Source organism: Aethalodelphis obliquidens, unplaced genomic scaffold (genome assembly GCF_003676395.1).
Source record: "Aethalodelphis obliquidens isolate GAN/ISIS:26980383/991018 unplaced genomic scaffold, ASM367639v1 scaffold45, whole genome shotgun sequence".
Taxonomy (NCBI): domain Eukaryota; kingdom Metazoa; phylum Chordata; class Mammalia; order Artiodactyla; family Delphinidae; genus Aethalodelphis; species Aethalodelphis obliquidens.
In genome coordinates this window covers 4,240,507-4,264,549 of record NW_020837989.1, presented here as the reverse complement: position 1 = coordinate 4,264,549, position 24,043 = coordinate 4,240,507, and the positions used below count along the sequence as shown (strand labels likewise).

The 24,043-nt window shown below is 46.0% G+C and overlaps 1 long non-coding RNA gene and 1 pseudogene across 6 annotated transcripts in view; both read left to right on the top strand.

Moving 5' to 3' along the window:
* Positions 1–24,043, top strand: part of LOC113606812 (uncharacterized) — a 54,881-nt gene that overhangs the window by 1,147 nt on the left and 29,691 nt on the right. For 4 of the 6 annotated variants that reach the window (XR_003427698.1, XR_003427699.1, XR_003427696.1 and 1 more), the window contains exons 2-4: positions 38–153; positions 12,611–12,685; positions 13,630–13,843. This is a non-coding gene — a long non-coding RNA (uncharacterized LOC113606812). Of the gene's footprint in view, positions 1–37; positions 154–12,610; positions 12,686–13,629; positions 14,987–21,774; positions 22,896–24,043 lie in introns of those variants that run through there. The other 2 variants (XR_003427697.1, XR_003427695.1) reach the window with 2 other exon arrangements.
* Positions 15,159–17,884, top strand: LOC113606806 (eukaryotic translation initiation factor 2 subunit 3 pseudogene; annotated as a pseudogene).

Genomic DNA, 24,043 nt, shown 5'->3' with positions numbered 1-24,043 from the left:
AGAGAAGGGTACAACTTCAGATTTCTTTCTATATCAGGGCAGATCTGTATTAAGGAATTGAGCAGAAGTAGAGTGTACAGCAGCCTGACACTGGAGGTGATGGTAGCCTCTCAGGATCTTTCCCTTGGAGTTGGAGTGGAATACAGAACTAGGGTAAGCGGATGGATGGCACAGTTGGCAATTCTGGCAAATTTGGTTATAAGAAGTTGTTTTCAAGTCACTGGAAACTTGGCCTTTGAGATACTAGACTGTTGTATAAGGGTTGCGAAGACAGTGTGCCAGCTTGCTTGGATTATTCTCTAGTGTAGGGCTTCTCAGTCTGGGATGCACATGATTTTTGTAAGAGGAGAATTGATTCACTAGGACGGTGATGGAACTGAAGCTCCTACGTTTCTGACAAGCTTCCAGGTGATGCCAATGCTACAAGCTCCCAGACCTCTCTTTGAGTAGCCAGGCTCTGAACTCCCTGTGCCTTCTGTTTATTTGCAAGGGTCTTTGTTACAAGGCAGCCAAGAGGAAGGGCTCAGAATCAGAGACCTGGAATCCCAACCCACCTTTTAATAGCCAGGTAACCTTGGGCAGGCTGCTCATCCTCTCTGTGCCTCCATTTTCTCATCTGCTCAGTTGGAATCAAAGAATACTTACTTGCTTAGGAGGATAGGGAAGGAAGAGTGAACCGGACATGTGGCCTCACCGCAGTGCGTGGCTCATGGTAGGAGCTCTGGAAAGGTAGTTTGTGTTATCGTGCTCTATCATGCTCTCTGTGGGATTGCCCATGGGCAGCGACACCCATAAGCTTCATGGTCAGGGAGGGGGAAATATGGGACATTTCAGGATGAGGATCGAACCCCTTAATGTGGGCCTACAGGCCATGTGTGGTATGGTCACTACCCAGCCCACCCTTGCCGCACTCCCTGTCTATCCACGCTTCAGCCACACTGGCTGCCTATTATTAATACATTCTTCAGCTATGGTACTTTCTGTCCTCAGAGGCCTCGTACATGGTGCTCCTCATGCTTTAGCTGCCTGGCCCCTTCTTACCTTCAGTCTCAGCTCCTGTTCACTTCCTCAGCGATGCCTTCCTTGATCCCCAAAGTCTTTAAAGTAAGGATTTAGAGGGTGTGTTCTGGTAGAAAGGGAGTACAGGGGACATCTCTTGAGGAGATTTATATATATATAAAGAGAGATCACTGTTTTTAATAGAGTTTGTGTTTATTTAGAGCAGCTTTTTGTGGAGGAGGTGGTCGGAGGGGAGGGGGAACTAAACACTGCCCCGGTTAGACTACAAAATGCTTCTTCGCACATTAGAAAAAGGCACAGCTTTGGGAATTCCCTGGTGGCCTAGTGGTTAGGATTGCCGGCTCTCACTACCGTGGCCTGGGTTCAGTCCCTGATAGGGGAACTGAGATCCTGTGAGCGGCACAGCCAAGAAAGACAAAAGAAAAAGGCACAGTTTGGGCAGGACTGGCTCTCCGCTCTCGCCTGCCCTCTCCACCTGGTACCTCTGTGCGGTATACAAACTGTGCAGCCTTAGTGCTAATGCTTCCCTGAGCAGCCTCGTGGTGACCAGCTTAACCTTCCTGCCTGGATTCAGTTCCTTTCAGAAACTCTTTTCACTCCATAAAACTCATCACACATCGGAATTAGGTGTCTTGAGAATGGTTAATTTAAAAATACAGTCCCCTGTACTAGACTCTATATTCCATCCAGGCAGAGACTATCCATCTTGCTCTAGGCTGTATCCCCAGTGCCTAGCCTGGTGCCTGTAACAAAGCAGGTGCGCCATAACTATTTGCTGAATATAGTTGACTCTTGAACAACGCAGGTTTGAACTGCGTGGGTCCACTTATACCTGAATTTTTTTCAATAAATACTACTGTAGTACTATGTGAGCCACAGTAGGTAGAATCTGAGGATGCAGAACTGCAGATAAAGAGGGCAGGTATCAAGTTATATGCGGATTTTCCATTAGAGGGATGGTCAGTGCCCCTAAATCCTGTGTTGCTTGAGGGTCAGCTGTATTTTAGGGGCTCATTATCTACCAAGAGAGGTAGGACTCATCAAAATAACCATTGCACGAGATGGGGACTAAATGTTGCAGCCCCAGGGAGGGAGGTGTCACTTCTAGCTGAGGTCATCTGGGAATGCTCACAAAAGAGGTGGTGTTTCTGCTGAGCCTAACAGAATAGGTGGAGTTCATGAGACCCACATGAGTGCGAGGGTGTTCTTGGCAGTGGGAACAGCAAAAGCAAAGGTACGGAGGGAGAAAAGTTCATTGTGTTCCTTTGACAGGTCACAAATTGTGATCAGCAGACTGGCCAAATGTGTATTGTGAATTAGCTGCTAATATTTAAAAATAAGATTTCACATATAGATCCAGATTTCTCAATTCTCTTGAAAAATTGAAAGATCCCAACAGGCAGCAATTGATTGACATCAAGAAGTGACAGTCCTGGGGCTTCCCTGGTGGCGCAGTGGTTAAGAATTCGCCTGCCAATGCAGGGGACCCGGGTTTGATCCCTGGGCAGGGAAGATCCCACATGCCGTGGAGCAACTAAGCCTGTGTGCCACAACTACTGAGCCTGCGCTCTAGAGCCCGTGAGCCACAGCTACTGAGCCAGTGTGCCACAACTACTGAGCCTGTGCTCTAGAACTCGTGTTACACAACAAGAGAAGCCACCGCAATGAGAAGCCCGTGCACTGCAACGAAGAGTAGCCCCCACTCTCTGCAATTAGAGAAAGCCCGCGTGCAGCAACGAAGACCCAATGCAGCCAAAAATAAATAAATGAAATAAATTAATTAAAAAAAAGAAGTGACAGTCCCTTTAGAAGGCATATGCTTTTGCTCCCGTTTGCCATAGTACACGCCTTTCCCCGTGGCTTTTTAAAAAATATATACGTATTTATTATTTTTTAAATTTTTATTTATTTTTGGCTTCATTGGGTCTTCGTTGCTGCGTGCGGGCTTTCTCTAGTTGTGGTGAGCGGGCTTCTCATTGCGGTGGCTTCTCTTGTTGCAGAGCATAGGCTCTAGGCGCGTGGGCTTCAGTAGTTGTGGCACACGGCTCAGTAGCTGTGGCACACGGGCTCAGTAGTTGTGGCTCATGGGCTCTAGAGCGCAGGCTCAGTAGTTGTGGCGCATGGGCTTAGTTGCTCCGCGGCATGTGGGATCTTCCCAGGCCAGGGATCAAACCCATGCCCCAGGCAGGCGGATTCTTAACCACTGCGCCACACCACCAGGGAAGTCCCCCCCATTGCATTCCTATACCCAGCTCTCTTCGCTCATTTTTGTCCCTTCCTGGCCTGGCTGTGCGGCTGGCTAGCAGACCATTTGATTGGCTTAATGGGAGTTGTAAGGACAGGTGGTTCCCATCTTACAAGTCAAACGCCAGACTAAGGAAGTTGGCCAGTACCCACCCTAAAGGAAACGAGGAGCCATTGAAGGTTTTTGAGCTTCTAGGTTCAGTAAGGCTGTGATGGACTTTAAGAAGATCCACATGGACTGTAAAAAGAGGCACAATAACCCAGAGCAGGGGCATGGATGCCACGGCTTTTTTTTTTAAACTGGTGAATAACAGGCCTTCTCGTCTAATGAGGTAAGCTTGTAACTGCAGGGATTTCAAGGGTCTTCAGCTCCACAGAGCACAGCCAGGCCCGAGTTCAACAAGAGGACCCTCAGGCAAGGAGGCTGGTGAAGTTCTGGAAACTGAAGGAGTGGGGAGCTCTGCGTGAGGCTTTCAATGAGGAAAAAAAACCCATGGACTGACTCATAGTTGGGGGACAGGTACTTCCAAAAGGTAGAATTTTAATCTTAAAGGTTTCTAATGACTCACACGTAGATGACATCCAGCTTGCTTTTGCTTAGCCTTGAATATTTGCAAATACATTATTTTGCTTTAAAAATAATTGTACTTTTCTTCTGTTTATAAAAATAATATATCCTCACTAGGAAAAAATGGAAAATGTAGAAAAATGAAATGAAAATAATAATCACCAGTAATCCTACCACCATTGTTAACATGTTGGTGGATTTCCTTGTTTATTTTTTCAGTGTATTTATGCTTTTTTAAACAAAGTTGGGGTCACATTTCACATATAACTGATTGCCCTTTTTTGACTAATACTATGACTCTTTCACCATGAGAATGTATTAATGCATCTTCTTATAAAACTTTTAAATAAGGTAAAATTCAGAAAAGAAAAACACTATATATGAGCATTTTTCTGGTTTATGAAATATGCTTTGAAAAAACATTTTGCCTCTTTGTTTCTTCCCATTCTCAAAGTGTGGTCAGGAATCTGACTTTTTTTCATCATGCAAAACAGATACTATCACCCTTATTTTACTGAAGAAAATGAGTCACAAAGATGAAATCATTTACCCCGAATTGATTAGTCAGCAGCTAGTCCAGGGTAAGACTACTAAGCCCCAGGCCTTCTGAGTCTGGCTTAGTGCTGTGAGAGGAGGGGGGATACACAGACTGCGCTTCCCCACTGCCATTACCTTTAGTTTAGAGAATGCCAGCTGTGCTTTATTTTTTAATTAATTAACTTATTTATTTTAAGTTATTTTCTTTTTTTTTAATTTTTGGCTGCACTGGGTCTTCCTTGCTGTGAGTGGGCTTTCTCTAGTTGCGTTGTGCGGGCTTCTCATTGCGGTGGCTTCTCTTGTTGCAGAGCATGGGCTCTAGGTGCACGGGCTTCAGTAGTTGTGGCACGTGGGCTCAGCATTTGTGGTGCATGGGCTCTAGAGCACAGGCTCAGTAGTTGTGGCACAGGCTTAGTTGCTTCGCGGCATGTGGGATCTTCCCAGACCAGGGATCGAACCCATGTCCCCTGCATTGACAGGTGGATTCTTAACCACTGTGCCACCAGGGAAGTCCCTTTATCTTTTTAAAATACTTATTTATTTATTTGGTTGCGCTAGGTCTTAGTTGTGGCTCACCAGCTCCCTAGTGGTGGCATGCACACTCTTAGTTGAGGCATGTGGGCTTCTTAGTTGCAGCATGCATGTGGGATCTAGTTCCCTGACCAGGCATCAAACTCGGGCCCCCTGCATTGGGAGAGCGGAGTCTTAACCACTGCGTCACCAGGGAAGTCCCCAGCTGTGCTTTAAATTCTGGGAATCAAGGAGGCTTTAAAGTGAGCACAGTTAATCCGAGTATACTTCGTGGAAGAGGCAGATTTTATGCAGCATCTGGAAGGTTTGTCCAATAAACAGATAAGTCAGTGGCAGGCACCCAAGCCTACTGATTCCCAAGTGAACAGTAATACCGGGCTTTATCTTGTGGCAAGCCTTACTAAGCCCTTGAACACGCTTATGTTATTTAATCCTCACACCCAACTGTGTGAAGCACTGCTATTTTCATTGATTTAAAAATGAAGAAACATGGGGCCTTCCCTGGCAGTCCACTGGTTAAGACTCTGCACTCCCACTGCAGGGGGCACTGGTTCGGTCTCTGGTGGGAAACTAAGATCCCATAGGCAGCATGGCCAGAAAATACAAATTAAAATAATAATAATGAAGAAACAAGCATAGAGCGGGGAGGCCTCACAGCTAGTCAGTACCAGGGCAGAGGTTTGAATGCAGGTATCCTGGCCCCAGAGCAGTTACTGTGTTCCATGCACACACCCTCCCTGCCTGAAGCTTGAAGGTTGAGCAGCAAGGCCCAGGCTGTGTACCACCGCCGTCACTGACAGCTGACGGGTTGTGCTCAAGGGACCGAGGGACGCACAGGCAGTGCTGGGGATGCTGCGCCGTTTTGGGGACTGTGAGACAACAGCCAGCCGGGGAGGGCGCCCGGAGCCCTCCGAGAGGATTCCTAAAGTGGGAAAATATAAATAAAAAATTCCCCGGAGCATTAGGCATCCCGTGGCCATTCCTCAGTGACTGTTTCTTGATTCTTCTTTTGATTCCAAAATAAACTCCAGCCTGAAAGGATAGAATCTACAGGACGACTTGCGTTCTAGTCCTGCCTCAGCCACTATCTGTTTGTGTGATCTTGGGCCAGTTACTTTCCCTCTCTGTGTCTCGGGGATTAAAGCTGGTCCTTTCACCTGGTCTTTGCAGTTCACATTCCAGCGCGCTGTGGCCAAAAAAATGCTGGGCCTTAGGGATGACTCGGTGGAAACTGGAGCTGTTCGCCATGTGCAGGGGTGCGTGGGTGCTGCGCCCACCCTGCTTTTGCCCCGCACCCCAGCGTTTGCGTGCGCAGGAAGGCTCTCGGGTGTCCTGGGGAGAGCCCAGCCCAGCCGCATCCCTGGGCAGTGCACTTGGGAGTGAGGACATGCACATGGTTGGAGGCACTTGAATTCCTTCCTAAGATCTCTGCTCCCCAGGGCCCAAGTCACCTGAAGGGGCGCCCAACCTTGGGTCTACTAGCTCAGCCCAGCAGCTCCACTCCACCTTCACCGGGCAGCCGGTGATTCTCAGGCACAGCCATGCCTGCCCCTACGAGGAAACCTTCGCTGGCTCCCCACTGCCCCAGGAATAACATCCAGGCTCCTCAGAATGGCAGAGAAGGCCTGCTTCCACCTACCCTAACCTGCCTCTCCAACTCTTTTGCCCTGTCACCTTAATGTAGAGCTTTGTGGTTTTAAAAGTAGGGGCACCTGGATTCAAATCTCCTGAGTCTTCCTGTTCCTGGCTTTATGATCTTTAGGCAAGTTACCACACATCACTAAACCCTGATTTCCACACCATTAAAATGGGGGTGGTAGCACCCATTCCATAGGACTGTGTGAGAAATTAAATGAATCGCTTAGCATGGTTCCTAGAACGTGGTAAACTCTAATAGGGCTTAAGTGCCTGTCCTTATTATTGTAACAATTCTCAGCCTCATTTGGCTACCACCTCCTACTTCCTGAAGCTCAGCACTCTTTCCCAGCACTGTCTCCATACCTGGAAAGCCCTTCCCTGTCCCTCTTCTCCACCCAGCAGGCTCCTACACATTCTTTCAAGCCCTATTCAAAAGCATTGCCTGTGAAGACATTTCCCTCCTTCCCACTTCCTTCCTCCTCTCCCTGCTTGTCAGCACTGTATCCCAGGGGCCATGCTTACTGTCACTTATGGTGGAACAACCAGCATTACACACCTCTCGGTAGGATGCAGTAGACTACACGACTCCATCTAATTTTGCTCCTGCCAAAAATATTGAGCCTGAACCTAATCAGGTCTTCAGAGGTGGCTTCAGTTTACAAGAATTTCAGGGGGTAGAGGAACACGTCATGTAACCCACAGAGAAACAATCAGGCAAGTCCAGAATGTGGGACAGTTTATAAGGCAACTGGTGTGATTTCTTCTTAAACGTCAACATCGTGAAAACAGAACAAAAGCAAATGCACTGGAGGAGGAGGTTCTAGATTCAAAGAGATCCTAGAGTCTAACAAGTAAATGTAAGATGTGATTTTTTTTTTTTTTTTGCGGTACGCGGGCCCCTCCCTGTTGTGGCCTCTCCCCTTGTGGAGCACAGGCTCCGGACTCGCAGGCTCAGCGGCGATGGCTCACGGGCCCAGCCGCTCCGCAACATGTGGGATCTTCCTGGACCGGGGCACGAACCCGTGTCCCCTGCATCGGCAGGCAGACTCTCAACCACTGTGCCACCAGGGAAGCCCAAGGTGTGATTCTTGATTGTATCTTGGCTTGTTTTCTTTTTAAAAAAGCTATAAAGACCAAGTTTTTAGACAGTGGGGGAAATCTATGAAGTGCATATTAGATGATATAAGGAAATTATTAATTTTGTGAGGTGTGGTAAGTGTATTGTGGTTATGGAGGAGAATTCTTATTTTTTGGAAATGCATGCTTAAGTGTTTAGGGCTGAAGTGTTAGAGTATCTGCGCTAAACTTTAAAATAGTTCAGCCACAAATTTAACCTATAGTAAGATGAAGTAAATATGGTAAAATGTTGACAGTTGTTGAATCTATGCGATTATATGTAGGTATTCATTTTATAATTCTTTCTACTTTCCAGTATGTGTCAACATTTTCAGAATAAAAAGGTCTTTTTATTTATTTATTTAAAGTTTTCCTTCTCCAGGGCTCCCACAGCAAGTTTTTAGACCTTTATTAAAGAACAAATCACAATATATGGAGGCGACATATGCCAGTGAGTCTTGCCATTCAGATTACAGGTTACGAACTCCTGGCAGTAGGATCCGAAGTCTGGATCAACTTTATTTCTCACAGTGCCAAGTTCATAATAAGTACTCAATAAACATTTGTTCAATGAATGAAGACTTTACTCGTGCTACAGTGCATTGTCCATCAGTAAACTTACTTGGTAATCTCCAGAATGAAAATGATAATGACAAAATTTAATCAAGCACTTACTATGTGCCAGGCTTGGTGCTAAGTCCCTAACATGCATTATCTCATGTAACCCTCACAGCAGTCGGAAAAATATCGATCCCATTTTACACGCGAGGAAACTGAGACACAGAGAGGTGAAGAAACTTGCCCCTAAGATCACTCAGTAACTGCAGAAGCATGTGGTTCTAACCATTACACTATGTTGCCTTGTCCCTCTCTGGCACAATCCTACTGGCACAGGTAATTATGTAGGTACGTGTTTTAGTACCTACCTCTGCTGAACTAGGAGCCCTTCAAAGGCAGAGGAAAGAAAACATGTCTACACAAAAACTTGTATACAAATATTAATAACAGCATTATTGAGAATAGTCAAGGAATGAAAACAGCCCAAATGTACATCAACTTGATGAATGGATAAACAAAATGTGGTATATCCACACGATGGAATATTATTCAGCCCTAAGAAGGAATGAAGTACTGATACAATCTACAACATGCATAAATCTCGAGCACATTACACTAAGCGAAAGAAGCCCATCTCGGGGACTTCCTTGGTGGCCCAGTGGTAAAGCATCCACCTTCCAATGCAAGGGATGCGACTTTGATACCTGGTCAGGGAACTAAGATCCCACATGCTGCGGGGCAGCTAAACCTGTGCACCACAACTACTGAGCCCACGTGCCTTTGAGTCCACACGCCACAACTAGAGAGGGAAAACCCGCACGACCACAACTAGAGCGAAGCCCAAGCGCCACAACGAAGAGACCGCACTCTGGAATGAAAGATCCTGCGTGCTGCAACTAAGACCCGACGCAGCCAAAATAAATAAATAAATATTTTTTAAAAAGAAACCCATCTCAAAAGAGCACATCGTATATGATTCCATTTAAATGAAATGTCCAGAATAAGCAAATCCATAGAGATAGAAAGTAGAGTAGTGGCTGATTAGGGCTAAGGGGTTGGAGGATTGGGGGGTGATAGCTAAAGGGTCCAAGAATTCTTTCTGATAAAAATATTCTGCGATTGATTGTGGTGAAAGTTGCGCACTCAATATATCAAAAACAATTGACTTTACAATTTAAATGGGTGAATTGTATTGTGTGAGAATTGTATCTCAATAAAGCTGGAAAAAAAAGCAGAGGAAATATCTCATGCACCAGTGAATCTGCCAAGCTAGTTGAGTGAAAAAAGAATGAATGAATGAATGAATGGCTGTTTCCATTGCAAATGACAAAAGTCTTCCGTATTTCCGAAGTCTAAAATGAATGTCCTTGACAGCCTTACGGGCATGCTCACTCTTAGCTCCCAGGAACTCAATTATATACTAAGAAACCTGATAATTCAATAAATAATTCCTGAGGTTGCCAGTGCTACTCCAGAAGAAAAGAGAAATGCACAGATGATTTCTTTCAGATACAAACTGTGGGATTGCTGAACAAGGAGATGCCAGGATGTTCTGTCTGGGAAGGGTCGTGGAGATCTCACTGTGATCTGTTTCTACTTGGCAAACCTAGATTCATTTATTTGGACTCATCTGACTATTCCTGTGTTTTTTTTCTCCTTGCCCTGGTCATTCAGAAGGATGGTTGTAAATGAAAGCGCCAGGATAAAATACTTTATGAGGTTCTGTGGAAATAATAGGGAAGGACCCAGACACTTCAGTGGGTGTCCGTCAACTGGCAGGGAAGTTTGCTTGTTCAAAATGTTGGTTGGGGCTTATCCCTGGAAGATTCAGATTCAGTTTAACTAGGGTGGGGCCATAGAAACTGCGTTTTAAATAAAGCATCTGCGGTGTCCTTGATACAGGGGAAACCTGGCCATATGAGAAACACTGACCTAAATAAAGCATAGACAGGAGGAACTGAAATGTGTACATTATCTCAGGCAGAAAAATGGGTTTGCTGAGGGATCTTAGAGATCATGGAATTTAAAGGTTTTCATGCTGTGCCCCTGGAACTCCTAAGGACTCCATGGAGCACTTGGAGGGGCTGTTGAGTTGGTGGAGGTACAGAGGTGCAGATAGGTCTACCTCAGCACATGCCCCTTTTTCTTTTTGTTTTTTATTTATTTATTTATTAGAAGATGTTGGGGGTAGGAGTTTATTAATTTATTTTTGCTGTATTGTGTCTTCGTTTCTGTACGAGGGCTTTCTCTAGTTGTGGCAAGCGAGGGCCACTCTTCATAGCGGTGCGCGGGCCTCTCACTATCGCGGCCTCTCCTGTTGCAGACCACAGGCTCCAGACGCGCAGGCTCAGTAGTTGTGGCTCACGGGCCTAGTTGCTCTGCGGCATGTGGGATCCTCCCAGACCAGGGCTCGAACCCGTATCCCCTGCATTAGCAGGCAGATTCTCAACCACTGCGCCACCAGGGAAGCCCCCACATGCCCTTTTTAACAGCTCTATTTCCATTTGTTTTTCTAAACTAAGATATTGGGTTCTATTGCTTGAATGCCATTAATCATGCCCTGTCCCTCATATACAAGTGGAAAAACTGAGGACTAGAGAGGAAAATATTTTCCCAGGGTAGCAGAGTGACAGCACACGGATGGCAGAACCAGGGCTGCTACCAGGGCTTCACTTCCAGCCCAGGGCCCTTCCCACCAGGGAATGCCAGTTTGGACACATCTCTTCATCTCAGGGTGGCTTTCCCTCTCTGCCTGCAGCAAATCCCACAGAAGACAGCAGGGCCTAGACTAGGGTAAGAGGAATTGAGGCATCCTGCCTCCAGCACAAAATTTAGGGGGTTGCCCCAAAATTCAGAAATCAAGACAAATAATATTTTAATGCAATATATTAAAAATCAAAATTAATGCCAAAAAATTCATGATGAACAAAATACCAAAATTTTACATAAAAGTGAAATCAGTAGTTCTGATTTTTCCTTTTGCCCCAAGCTTCAATATGGCTCTCTACAGCACTATTACTTATCCTGCTTTCATTTAAAGTTTTGGTATTTTGTTCATCATGGATTTTGGGCATTAATTTTGATTTTTAAAATATTATATCTGAACTTCCCTGGTTAAGAATCCGCCTGCCAATGCAGGGGACATGGGTTCGAGCGCTGGTCTGAGAAGATCCCACATGCTGCGGATCAACTAATCCCGTGTGCCACCGCTACTGAGCCTGCGCTCTAGAGCCCGCGAACCACAACTACTGAAGCCCACGTGCCAAGAGCCCGCGCACCGCAACAAAGAGTAGCCCCCGCTCGCCGCAACTAGAGAAAACCTGTGTGCAGCAATGAAGACCCAATGCAGCCATAAATAAATAAATAAATAGATTTATTTATTTATTTATTTTTCTGCAGTACGCGGGCCTCTCACTGTTGTGGTCTCTCCCGTTGCGGAGCACAGGCTCCGGACGCGCAGGCTCAGCGGCCATGGCTCACGGGCCCAGCCGCTCCGCGGCATGTGGGATCTTCCCAGACCGGGGCCCAAACCCGTGTCCCCTGCATCGGCAGGCGGACTCTCAACCACTGCGCCAGCAGGGAAGCCCAGATTTATTTTTTTTAATAATAAAATATTTTATTCAAGTATTATTTATCTAGGTTACTAAGTTTTTTTGCGTTTCCCTTAACTTGGTGCCTGAGGCAGGTGCCTCATTTGCCTTGCCCTAATCTTGGTCCTATAGAACAGGTCTTTTGGCAGATTGCTGAGTAAATGCCCCATTGTCCTCTGGGAATCCCTCCAGATCCTATCACTTTATTTGTCTGATGGAACTGATGTTTGTTTGGTCTCACTGTGACATTGCCCTTGCCACTTGACCTGCAGAGAGGTTTGTAATCTGCAGGGGATATTTGTTTTGCTGACCCAGCAACATTCCCCCCTCTCTGGCAACAGTAATTGTTAAATTGTTCCGGTTCATTCCCTCCCCATCTTTGCAGCCGACTCCAGCCCATAGCCTAGAGGTCGGCATGTGACTCAGCTCTGCCAATCAGAGGCTTGCATCCCCTGGCCACAATGATTGGTTCAGGAGTGGTCATGTGACTCAGTTACAGCCAATGAGACTCAATTCTGGAGGTCTGGTCTGAACTTCAGGAAAGGGAGACTTTCTCTTTTCTCTGGTAGCTGAGAGGACAGGATGTAAGCCGCCTTGGGCAGCCTCTCTGAGACACAGAAGGCTGCAAGGTGGACAGCAGCAGATAGAGGCAAGGAAGAAACGTCCTGGTGATATTGCTTGAGCTCCTGGATCCAGCTGTGCACAAGGCAATTCTACACTCTGGACTTAAGGGAAGTGTGGGCCAACTTTTGCCCGAGTCAGTTTGAGTATGTCTCTGTCACATAGCTGATTCACTCCTTCCCTGCAGTCTGTCCAGGTTGTCCCTGGGAGATGCCTTGGAGAAGCCCAGCCCCAGACTTCCATCCTGAAGATCTTCATCCAGGTGATGGCATCCTTCATCCAAGGGCAGCCTTAGAAGGCAGAGTATTGGTAACAACAACTCTAGATACCATTACTGAGCAGTAGTGCCACTGTCGGGTCCTGTGGTAAATATTTACACACCTATATACTCATTTTCTCCTATAACAACTCTACAAAGTAGATTCCGTTACTAACTCCAGGCTGAAATCCGGTCCATCCATCCCCAGGCCAAATGTCCCAAATCACCAACTAGAGGCAAAGGGAAGGCCCCGGTTAACCAGCAAATGAGCCTGCTTCCCACTCCACTGTGCTCTTTCGTAAATGGATAGACTTTCTAGGAGGCAGACTGTTTCTAAGAACAGCTGAGCCTGGGTGTTAACAAACCCGTATCCCCACACTTTCCCGTAGCACTGTCAGCATCTTGAAGTAAAAAACCTTAGGCCAGCTTCCTTTGACCTGGGAGTGAAGCTCAGTGCCACAGCACAGCGGTGGCCTATATGAGAAAAGAATCTAGAAAAGAATGACTATATGTACATGTATAACTGAATCACTTTGCTGTACACCTGAAACTAACACAACACTGTAAATCAACTATACTCCAGTAAAATCAAAACAAAACAGAACAAACAAAAAATTGGTGGGTCGACTCACTGACCGTGGCCGTCTTTGCCGTCTTTGTTCATTTATTTATTCAACAAACATTGATTGAGTGCCAGCTATGTGCCAGATCCCGTTCTCAGCACTGAGGATACAAATGTTGAACAAAACTGGGGGCAGTCTGTGCCTCCAGGGAGCTGACAGTCTTGTCAAGGAGGCATGTATTAAACAAATAATTGCACATGGAATCATTTAATTACAAGTAGGATAAGCAAGGAGAAGGAAAAGTTCAGGCTGATATGAGAATGTGCACTAGAAGCATCTTAAACCCATTGGCGGACTAACTAAGCAACTTTATTCATTTGACAGGTGTGTTTGGATTGACTGCTCAGTGCTAGGCACTGTGTTTGCTGCTGAGTGCTGGACAGAGAGGGGAACAAGGCTCAGCCCCTGCCCACAAGGATCTTGCCATGCACAACAAATACACCATCTGACCAGCTCTCCCACCTGCAGCCTGTGAGCAGCTGCAAGTTTACAGCTTTGACATCCACTTGAAAGAGCAATGCTGTGCCTGCTTCCACAGGTGAACCAAATATATTTGACTAGTTCCATTGGCCTCCTATTGGTCTTACTATGTCTTTCTCTGACCCTCAATGACTTTTGCTCTCAAGGGTTGGAAAAATTGGGACAAATGGTCACTGAGCTTATTGAGAATGTTTTATGATGCTCTGTAAAAATAGGGTCTTGGGTGAAAAATACACATGGTCTCATTGGGAGAAGAAGGCATCAGGAAAGGGAAGGGACTGGGGATTGAAACTCCCTGGGCCTTGTGGCTCCAGCCTGCTGAGGACAGGAGCTTGGCTTTGATGGCAGGCCTTTGGTGATATTTCTGGCTGCCTGGCCCCAAGGGTGTGAACTGGAGTGTGTTCCCAGCTCGCCACGGGGAACTTTCTGGATGGCTTTATTATTCAGAGCATAAGATGCTTTGGCTCCAATAGCCGGAGACAGTCAGCGATTCTGCAGAGCTGGGTTCTCAGCAGCAGAGGTGAGCATGTGGGTGGTTTCAGACACAGGAGGTTTGGCTCAGTCCTTTTTAGAGCCAGCCTCCCGCAAAGCAGCCAGAATCACTTGGCCCCCTGGGCCCTAAGCCAGGCCTGAAATGTGACAGGGTGGGGAGAAATGGGAAGGGAGTGGCCTCTGACTGTATCCTCCCTGGACTGGAGCACTTAGAGGGTGGGGAATGCAGCTGATTCTTTTTTGTATCTCCCAAGCCTGATGCCCTGGGACAGGTGTCTTGTATCTCATGTGTTGAGGGTTTACTATATGCTAGGCATTAGTTCATTTAATCCTCACAACAACCCCATGTGATAAGTTCTGCTATTATTCTCATTTTATAGGTAGCTGAGGCTCAGGGTAGTGGAGGAGGATCCACAGAGAGTACAAAGCTGTGCTACCCTGTCGTCTCAGCATGGCCCTCAGAGAGCAGACAGTCAGCAGAGTGGGAGGGTGGTGAGGATTCTCTTACATGTGGCTGCTTGGGGTGGAGCCTGGAATAGAAAGCAGCTAACTCCTGGGACAAGCCTCCAACTTGGTACAGAGCCTTGACCATCCTGGCTCTAAGAAGTATGACATTAACTATTTGGAGAATAACGTAGCATGTAGCATTTTGTCGCTTCGCTAAGGCCTTACTTTATATCAATGATAATACAAGTACATAACCAATCCATTAAGGTCTTATTTTTGTTTGTTAGTTTGTTTGCGGTACACGGGGGCCTCTCACTGTTGTGGCCTCTCCCGTTGCGGAGCACAGGCTCTGGACGCGCAGGCTCAGCGGCCATGGCTCACGGGCCCAGCCGCTCCGCGACATGTGGGATCTTCCCGGACCAGGGCACGAACCCACGTCCCCTGCATCGGCAGGCGGACTCTCAACCACTGCGCCACCAGGGAAGCTCCAAGGTCTTATTTCTTTTCAGTCACTGAGGCAAGGGCTTTATGTATATCATTTCATTTAATCCTCACATCAAGCCGTGAATAGGTATTATTATCCTTCTGAGGAGAGAGACATTAAATAACTTGGCCAAGGTCACAGCTAATGAGTTACAGAGCCAGGATTCAACTTAAGAATGAGTGGCTCCAAGAATCTCCTGATTCTCTGAGCATCAGAGACCTGGCTCAATTCCTGGTTCCTCCATGAACCAACGGTGTGCGCTTGGCAAGTCGGTTAACTTTTCTGGGCCTCATTTTCCACATCTGTGAAATGGGTAGGTTGAGCTAGATGATGTGTTAGGCCCCCTCCGTCTCTGATATCTAGACTTTGAACCCCTTGAAGGATATCACTTATGTATCCCCAGCACCTAGCAGAGGGCCTGGCCCAGAGTGGGTCTAAGTCCACGTCTGTTGAGCTAAATCTATCCTGATGGGGCCCCAGCTCTTAGCTCCACAAGTAGTTGCCATTTCCAAATCTCTGCATTTCATAGCCTCCCCCATCCAAAGATACCATAATTTATCCATTTTGATTGTTTTCCATTTTTCGTATTAAAAAAAAAATGTTACTGGCCCAGGGAGGTGGGGCCTGCCGCCAGGGGGATCCGTCCGCTGTCGTTGCAAAGTGGAACTCTGCCACGCGGTCAGCCTGCCACACGGTCATTCTGCCGGCAGGCACTGTACAAATCCATGGGGAGAAAAGTCCAAGCAGTGAGGCCTCCGCTGCACCGGCCATCCTCTTCTCCCAGGCCTGGGCCCTAGTTGGCCCTCCCGCCTCCCCTGCCCCGCCCTGCACAAGGGGGCTTGCGAATGGTCAGGCAGCCACCCAGACGCCTTCCTTCCTCTCCAGACAAGATGGCGGGGTGCGAGGCTGGTGTGACTTTAGGGCAGCCGCACCTTTCTCGGCAAGATCTCAACACTTTGGATGTTACCAAGTTGACGTCACTTTCACATGAAGTTATCAGCAGACAGGCCACAATCAATATAGGTACAATTGGTCATGTAGCTCATGGGCAATCTACGGTTGTAAAAGCTGTTTCTGGAGTTCACACTGTCAGGTTCAAAAATGAACTAGAAAGAAACATTACAATCAAACTTGGCTATGCTAATGCTAAGATTTATAAACTTGACGACCCAAGTTTTCCTTGGCCAGAATGTTATAGATCCTGTGGAAGTAGTACACCTGATGAGTGTCCTACAGATATTCCAGGGACCAAAGGGAACTTCAAATTAGTCAGACATGTTTCCTTTGTTGACTGTCCTGGCCACGATATTTTGATGGCTATTATGCTGAACGGTGCCGCAGTGATGGAAGCAGCTCTCCTGTTGATAGCTGGGAACGAGTCTTGTCCTCAGCCTCAGACTTTCAAATACCTGGCTGCTATAGAAATCATGAAACGGAAGCATATTTTGATTATACAAAATAAAATTGATTTGGTAAAAGAAAGCCAGGCTAAAAGAACAGTATGAACAGATCCTTGCATTTGTACAAGGTCCAGTAGCAGAAGGAGCTCCTATTACTCCAATTTCTGCTCAGCTAAAATACGATATTGAAGTTGTCTGCGAGTACCTAGTAAAGAAAATTCCAGTACCCCCAAGAGACTTTACTTCAGAACCCCGACTTATTGTTGTTAGATCCTTTGATGTCAACAAACCTGGCTGTGAAGTTGATGACCTTAAGGGGGGTGTAGCTGGTGGTAGTATTCTAAAAGGAGTATTAAAGGTGGGCCAGGAGATAGACGTCAGACCTGGTATTGTTTCCAAAGATAGTGAAGGAAAGCTCATGTGTAAACCCATCTTTTCCGAAATTGTATCGCATTTCGCAGAGCATAATGATCTTCAGTTTGCTGCTCCAGGAGGTCTTTTGGAGTGGGAACAGAAACTGGCCCCACTTTGCGCCGGGCTGACAGAATGGTGGGGCAGGTGCTTGGTGCAGTTGGAGCTTTACCTGAGATCTTCACAGAATTGGAAATTTCCTATTTCCGGCTTAGACGGCTTCTAGGTGCACGCACTGAAGGAGACAAGAAAGCAGCAAAAGTGCAAAAGCTGCCTAAGAATGAAGTGCTTATGGTGAACCTAGGATCCCTGTCGACAGGAGGAAGAGTTAGCGCGGTCACGGCTGATTTGGGCAAAATCGTTTTGACTAATCCTGTGTGCACAGAAGTAGGAGAAAAAATTGCCTTTAGCCGAAGAGTTGAGAAACACTGGTGTTTAATTGGTTGGGGTCAAATAAGAAGAGGAGTGACAGTCAAGCCAACAGTAGGTGATGACTGAAGAATTAAATAACAGATTTGGATGAAGTCGGAATTTCTCTTAACCTAGGGGTATATTTTCAAAGCAATAGTGAGGAATTAATTTCACAGCTCATTACCTTAGGAGTACCTGTAAGGTTATTCTCATTTTTTAGTGATGAAAAGTTAACCTCTAAAATAGGGTCTACAATAAATGTAAAAATGGCATAATGTTGGCATAATGTTGGATTGAATCTACATTTTACCAGAAACTAATCATTCCCAAATAATGTCTAATTTATACATCAGTGCAGGTTTGAAAGGAAACTGCTACAACCAGCCTTTGCTGTAGCACACATCCCACTGAATCTGTTTGAAATAAAATTTTTCTTCTTAAAAAAAAAAAAAAATGTTCCTGTATGTCTCTCTCTTTTTACTATCCTGCATGTCTCTTAATGGACTAAAGTATCACTTAGTGTATATCCAGATGTGGAGTTCTTGGGTCATGGGGTGTACACAAATCCCTCTCAAAAGTTGTCTTAGGAATTTCCATTCCCACCATGTGTAAGAGCTACCCTTTCCCCATATCCTTCCAAAACCGAAGTTTGTCAGATTTTAAAAATTTTGTCAGTTGGCTGAGTGTGAAGTGGCATAAATATATTTTAACTTTTCATAGTGGAAAATTTCAAGTATTTACACAATAGTAGAAAGAATAGTACAATGAACTTCTACTGTACCTATTATTCACCTTCAACAATTAATAACTCCTTACCAATTTTGTTCCCTTTCTATTCTACCACCCATTATTTTTAACTGAATTCCAAATGTCATACCATTTCATCTGTAAATATTTCAGCAACATCTCTAAAAGATAAGACCTCCCCTTTTTAAACACAAGCACAGTACATCATCAAACAGCACCAAATGTCAACAATTCCTTAATATTATCAAATATTTGAGTCCAATGACACTTTTTTTTTATATTTGTTTGAATTGGGATTCAAACAAGGTCCATACATTTTTATTATTATTTTTTTATTTTTTGGCCACACTGTGTGGCATGTGGGATCTTAGTTTCCCGACCAGGGATCGAACCCGCGCCCCCTGTGGTGGAAGTGCAGAGTCTTAACCACTGTACCACCAGGGAAGTCCCAAGGTCCATACATTGTGTTTGGTTAATATTTGCTAAGTTTCTTTTAATGTATACGTTAAATCTCTGTCTCTCTTTTTTAGTATCTTGACATTTATCTGTTAAAGAAATCAGATTGATTTTCCTGTTAGACTTCTTCCTAGTTTAGCTTTTGCTAAATGCATCCTTGGGGTGTCATTTCATGTGTTCCGCAGTCCCTGTATTTCCTGTAAGCTGGTAGTCAGGTCAAGAACAGGGGTTAACAAGCTATAGCCCATGGGTCATATCTAGCCCCTACTCTTTTTTGTAAACAGAGTTTTGTTGGAACACAGCCATGCCCATTTGTTTAGTTATTGTCTATGCCTGGTGTTTGTACTATTCAACAGCAGAGCTGAATAGTTGCAACAGAGATTAGAGCTATATAACCTGTAAAGTTTAAAATATTTGTTACCTGGCCCTTTAGAGAGAAAGTTTGTCAACCCCTGCGTCTAAAGTCTTGGTCAGACTCCTGCTTGATTTTGGAGGCATGATTTCTTCATAGAAGGTGGTATTGATTCCATCAAAAGGCCCATTATGTCAAGTTGTTTCTGTTTTTGTAATATTTTCAGTTAGATCAGCTAATTCATAACAAGTGATGATGTCCCAAGTCAATCCTTCATTCCTTTTTCATTTTATTTGTTGGAATGCTTATGTACAGAGCAGCTTCCTCTCCTTTACTATTTGGTTGCCTGAGGCACAGTTCTTACAGGAAAGACAGAACAAGTGCTTAATTGTTTCCCTTTATTTACTGGTTTTCAAAATAATGAATTGATTTCTTAATATCTTCTGAAGATGATCACTGAAGTTTTTGTTTATTTTTAATATATCATTGTAGACTCGTGGATTAAAATATATTTGATGTTTTTCAACTGATGGCAGTTATTTTCTTTACTGATGCTCAAATTGTCCTGACTTTGGCCAACCGAGACTCTTCGGTTGCCCGCTGAGTCTCTTTGCCATAACTAGCTTCCTTGATTTTTGGCATTAAAAGATAGTCTAAGTACATATTGTGCATTTTCTGTCCTAAAGCTGGTATCAGCTATTTATTTGTTTGTTTGTTTGTTTGTTTATTGAGGAGCCTGGTTCCTTTTAGTGTGAAATAGTATTTAGAGACTACAGTCTGGACAATGAAGTTGCTTTGTAAAGTGTCGCTCATTGTTTCTAGACCTGAAAACAGTAGGCAGAGCTAGGGAATATGTGTCTGTTTTCAGGTCAACTGCATCAAAAATTCACACTGAAACTTCCATTTTAAACCCAGAATTATAAGATTTTCACGGAACCCCTTTCATCCTTCATATGTATCTCCTTTCTCTGGAACCAAGTCCTGGTTCTCAACACCAGCAGCATCAGAACTCATTTGCTTCATCCCACATTACCTAGCCGACAGTCCCAGAATAACAATTCCAATGCTGCCGCTAACAATACGATGACTGAAAACCGGCAGCCCTTTATAAACACCAGAGTGAAAGATTCTGAAAATGAAACAGGAGAGGACCTCAGCAGGAAGGGTCTGTGCTGACCCCATATAACTGTGTGGCAGTTTGCATTACTGCTGGAATTTTTTTTTTTTTTTGCGGTACGCGGGCCTCTCACTGTTGTGGCCTCTCCTGTTGCAGAGCAGAGGCTCCGGACGCGCAGGCTCAGCGGCCATGGTTCACGGGTCCAGCTGCTCTGCGGCATGTGGGATCCTCCCGGACCGGGGCACGAACCCGTGTCCCCTGCATCAGCAGGCGGACTCTCAACCACTGCGCCACCAGGGACGCCCACTGCTGGAATTTTTAATACTGTATTCTGTTGATCAGGATTTTGTTCTTCAGTGTGATCAACTCTTAAAATCATAGTTTTTACCCTTTTAAGTGTCTAGAGAATGGAGAAACAGGAGGTTATAGCAATGTAGGCTGGTGAGATGATTGTTGGGTTGGTAACCCACGTATGCTGGTAAGCTCCAGGCTTCAGTTTCCCTCCCTAATACATGAGGATAAAGAGAGGAAGGAGATATTTGCAGGAGGGGCTTTGGGGCAAGTCAAGTCATCCCTCTGAATCATTTCCTTATCTCTTAAAAAAGGGGGGCAGGGATTGGACTTTACTCTCGCCACAGCAGTTTTCTTTCTGTTCTCCAAACACACCTGCTCAGGGCCTTTGCACTTGTAGTTCCCTGTGTCTGGAACACTCTCTATCCAGCTCTTCCAGTGATTGGTTCCTTGTCATTACTCAAGTCTCACATTCAATATCACCTCCTCAGAGAGAGCCTCTCTGCCCACATAATGTACAATAGCAACAGGCATTACTTGATCATATCACCTGTTTCCTTTCTTCAGGGGACTGTTACCTATCTGATCTGTTTACTTGTTTAGGTCTAGCTCCCCTCTTTCTAGAATGCAAGCTCAATAGGAGTAGGATCCTTGACTTTCTTGTTCACTGATGTACCCCTAGGCCCTAAAACAGGCCAGGCAGGCGCAAAATAGTTGCTGAATAGTGATGCCTATTGAATCAGTGAATTCCTGGTAAATGAATAGTTGGCTTAGAGAATCTCCAAAGTCCTTTTTAGCTCTAAGTGTGAGTGTAATACAATATACAATACAGTGAGTGTGAACTTACACACAAGCATGACTTTGCCATTTTACAGATGTGGAAACTGAGGCAGTGAGTGACTTGCCAAAGGTTTCACAGAGAAGGCAGTGGTGTGGTCTAGAGCACTGTATGGGACGTCAAAAGCAGGGGATTCAGGTTTGGGTCCTCACACCATCCTACTCCATCAACCTTCCTTTGAATAGCCAGGCGAACTCAACAAGCCCTTTACCTCTCCCAGCACGATTTTTCCATCTGAAAGAGAAGGCTTACTGTCAACTCTGGTCTAGGGTGACTGTGAAATAATGAAGCTTCCTAAACTGAACAATACTAAGCATTTTGCAGAATGTTTTGCCCTTTCTTTACTCCCATTTAATTCCCGGAGTTGGGGGCTGGGGAGGGGAAGGAAGCCCAGGACCAGGGCTGTGGAGGAGGGGCGAGCCAGCTGGTTGCCACAGTCTGTTTACTCCCTGGTCTGCCCCTAGCCTAGCAGCTCTCACCTGCTCAGGTAAAGAGGTAGGGGGAGCCTTGCTCAGCCAATGAACTGCTGTCCTTCTCTTAAAGGCACCCAGCAGTTGGCAGGAAAACCAGCCCTGCGATCTGGAGAGCTCCCAGGCAGATGCCAGGAGGCAGCTGTGCAAGCTCGATGTAGCGAAGCCCTCTGTGGCCACGCTGTGACCCCAGGCCTGGTCACTCCACGTGCTGGAGGGTGCTTTCTTCAGGGAGGCCTCCTCTGCCTTGCCCCAAGCAGGCTTTCCAGGAGCCTCCCACGCCTAGCTGCCTCGGCAGACACCTGGGGAGGAAAGACAGCGTGGCCTTGGCAGCCGCCGGCCAGGAAGGAGCCCACAGGTGCCAGGGAGAAGCCATTTCCCTGTCCTGATCCCCTTCAGCAACCCTGGTGAGTCCTGCTGCTCTGGCCTTCTCAAACCTCATCCCAGAAGGGTGGGGTGGGAAGATGCCTCTCCTGAGGGGCAGAAACCTTGGGTGCCAGTTCCAGCCCTGCTCTGTGACCTTGAGCAAGTCACTCCAGCTCTCCCAACCTCACATGTCCCATCTGGGAAAATGAGGAGCTCACACTTCCACGTCAGCTTGCCCCTTGTATTACTTTCGCCTGTCACACTCTTTGTTTTGAAAGATTTTTGTCTGCCAAGCAGTACCTGTTACATAAGTCGTTAATTGGTTTTTCCCCTTGTACGTTAATTGGGGCCCTATCACAATCAATCAGTGTTTTCTGGTCAGCAGGAACAAACCCTGGCATTACCACTGAGCTGATGTAAGTTTAACCATAGCAAAGAAATGTGGTGTTTTAGTCTGTGAGATCTTATCTAGAAGCAATATTTGATTTTCATTTGGCCTCTTGAAATAGGAGAAATAGGGCATGGCAAGTAGTTCCAGAGAACGGGGACCCTAGGTGAGAAGCCCCTAGATCTAGCTTGCATGGTGTGTGAGGGTACCAGGCAGAAATACTGACTTCACACCCCAAGCCCAGCTTTGATCTCTACAATGCTGCCTGCCACATGGGATGCATTCTTGAAAGTGGGATCCTTTGGCCTGAAAACTTCCTGTGTGGGGTTGGACTGTTCCCAGGTGTCCGCACACTGGGTTCATTCCCCAGCTCTGAGTGAGGCTGGGGAACCCTGGGTTGGGGAACTGACGTCTCCCTCAGGCCTCTGCTGGTGGGTAGCCCGGGGTGGGGGTGGGGAGGTGGAGGAGGTGATGGGAACAAGTTACTGTGAGCGCAGGGCCTGAAAGCCAGGAGTGTACGGTGGACACAGCTTGTGCCTTGTGCAGGGAATCAGAAAAGAGGGCTAATCTGCATTGACTAGCTCTGTGGCCTCAGGCTAGTCTCCTAACCTCTTTGAACCTCAGTTTTCCCAGCTGTAAAATGGGGATTATAATCTTGGCAATGTTCACCTACCAGGATTATTCTTAGAGCCAAATAATATTGTGTATTTCATGGAAGCTTAAATTTCAGTCTTTAAAATGCATCCAAAATTCAGAGATTAAAGGAACCACAAACATGCATTTTAGAATGGATGCAATAGAGTAATGGATGTTTTGTAAAATGTGACGTCCATGATAAAGAATTATTTCAGTGATGAGGGAATGGTGACTGCTTGTTGTTTCTTTTCCTTTTTAAAAGTACCGTTTATTGGGATTTTTTGAAACGTAGACTCATAAACAAAACGCAGTGCGGAACAGCTCATTGAGTAATGGTATTTTCTAATGACTTCTGGAACTGAAACCGAGGCCTGGAATGTGGTCCTAGTACGTGAGGCAGTATGATATGTGGTTAGAACGTGCACTTCGGAGTTAGGCAATGTTGGGTTCAAATGCAGGCTGGGAGACTTACTGGTGACCTTGGGTGTAAGTCACTGTGCTTTTCTATGCTTCAGTCTCTTCTAAACTCTAAAATGGCATGGGGGGAATGTCACAAGTCCTGGCTGACATCGTTGTTGATAAGTTGGGGTTTAACTTAGGATAGGGACTCAGCACCCACATATATGTTCCACTAGAGATGCCCAGATCCAGAGGGCTCCTGACCCTTGGAGATTCAAGTGGGCCAGAAAACTGATTCAGGGCAAGACACTGCGGTCAGTTTCCCCATCTGGGGCCCCTCACACCCTTGTCACCTCCTGGGGCAGAAGGAGGCTCCAGGGAGATGCTGGAGAAGCAAGTGCTTGGAACCAGTAAATTCCCCCGAGTGCATGGGGCTATTGCTGCTCCTTGCTTTGGGGGCCCAGCCAAGGTCCTAGCCCCTTCTGTTTGGTCATTTGAGCCTCCTCACCCTGTTATCCCCTCTCCTGCAGCTCCCTGCTGAGCACATCAATCA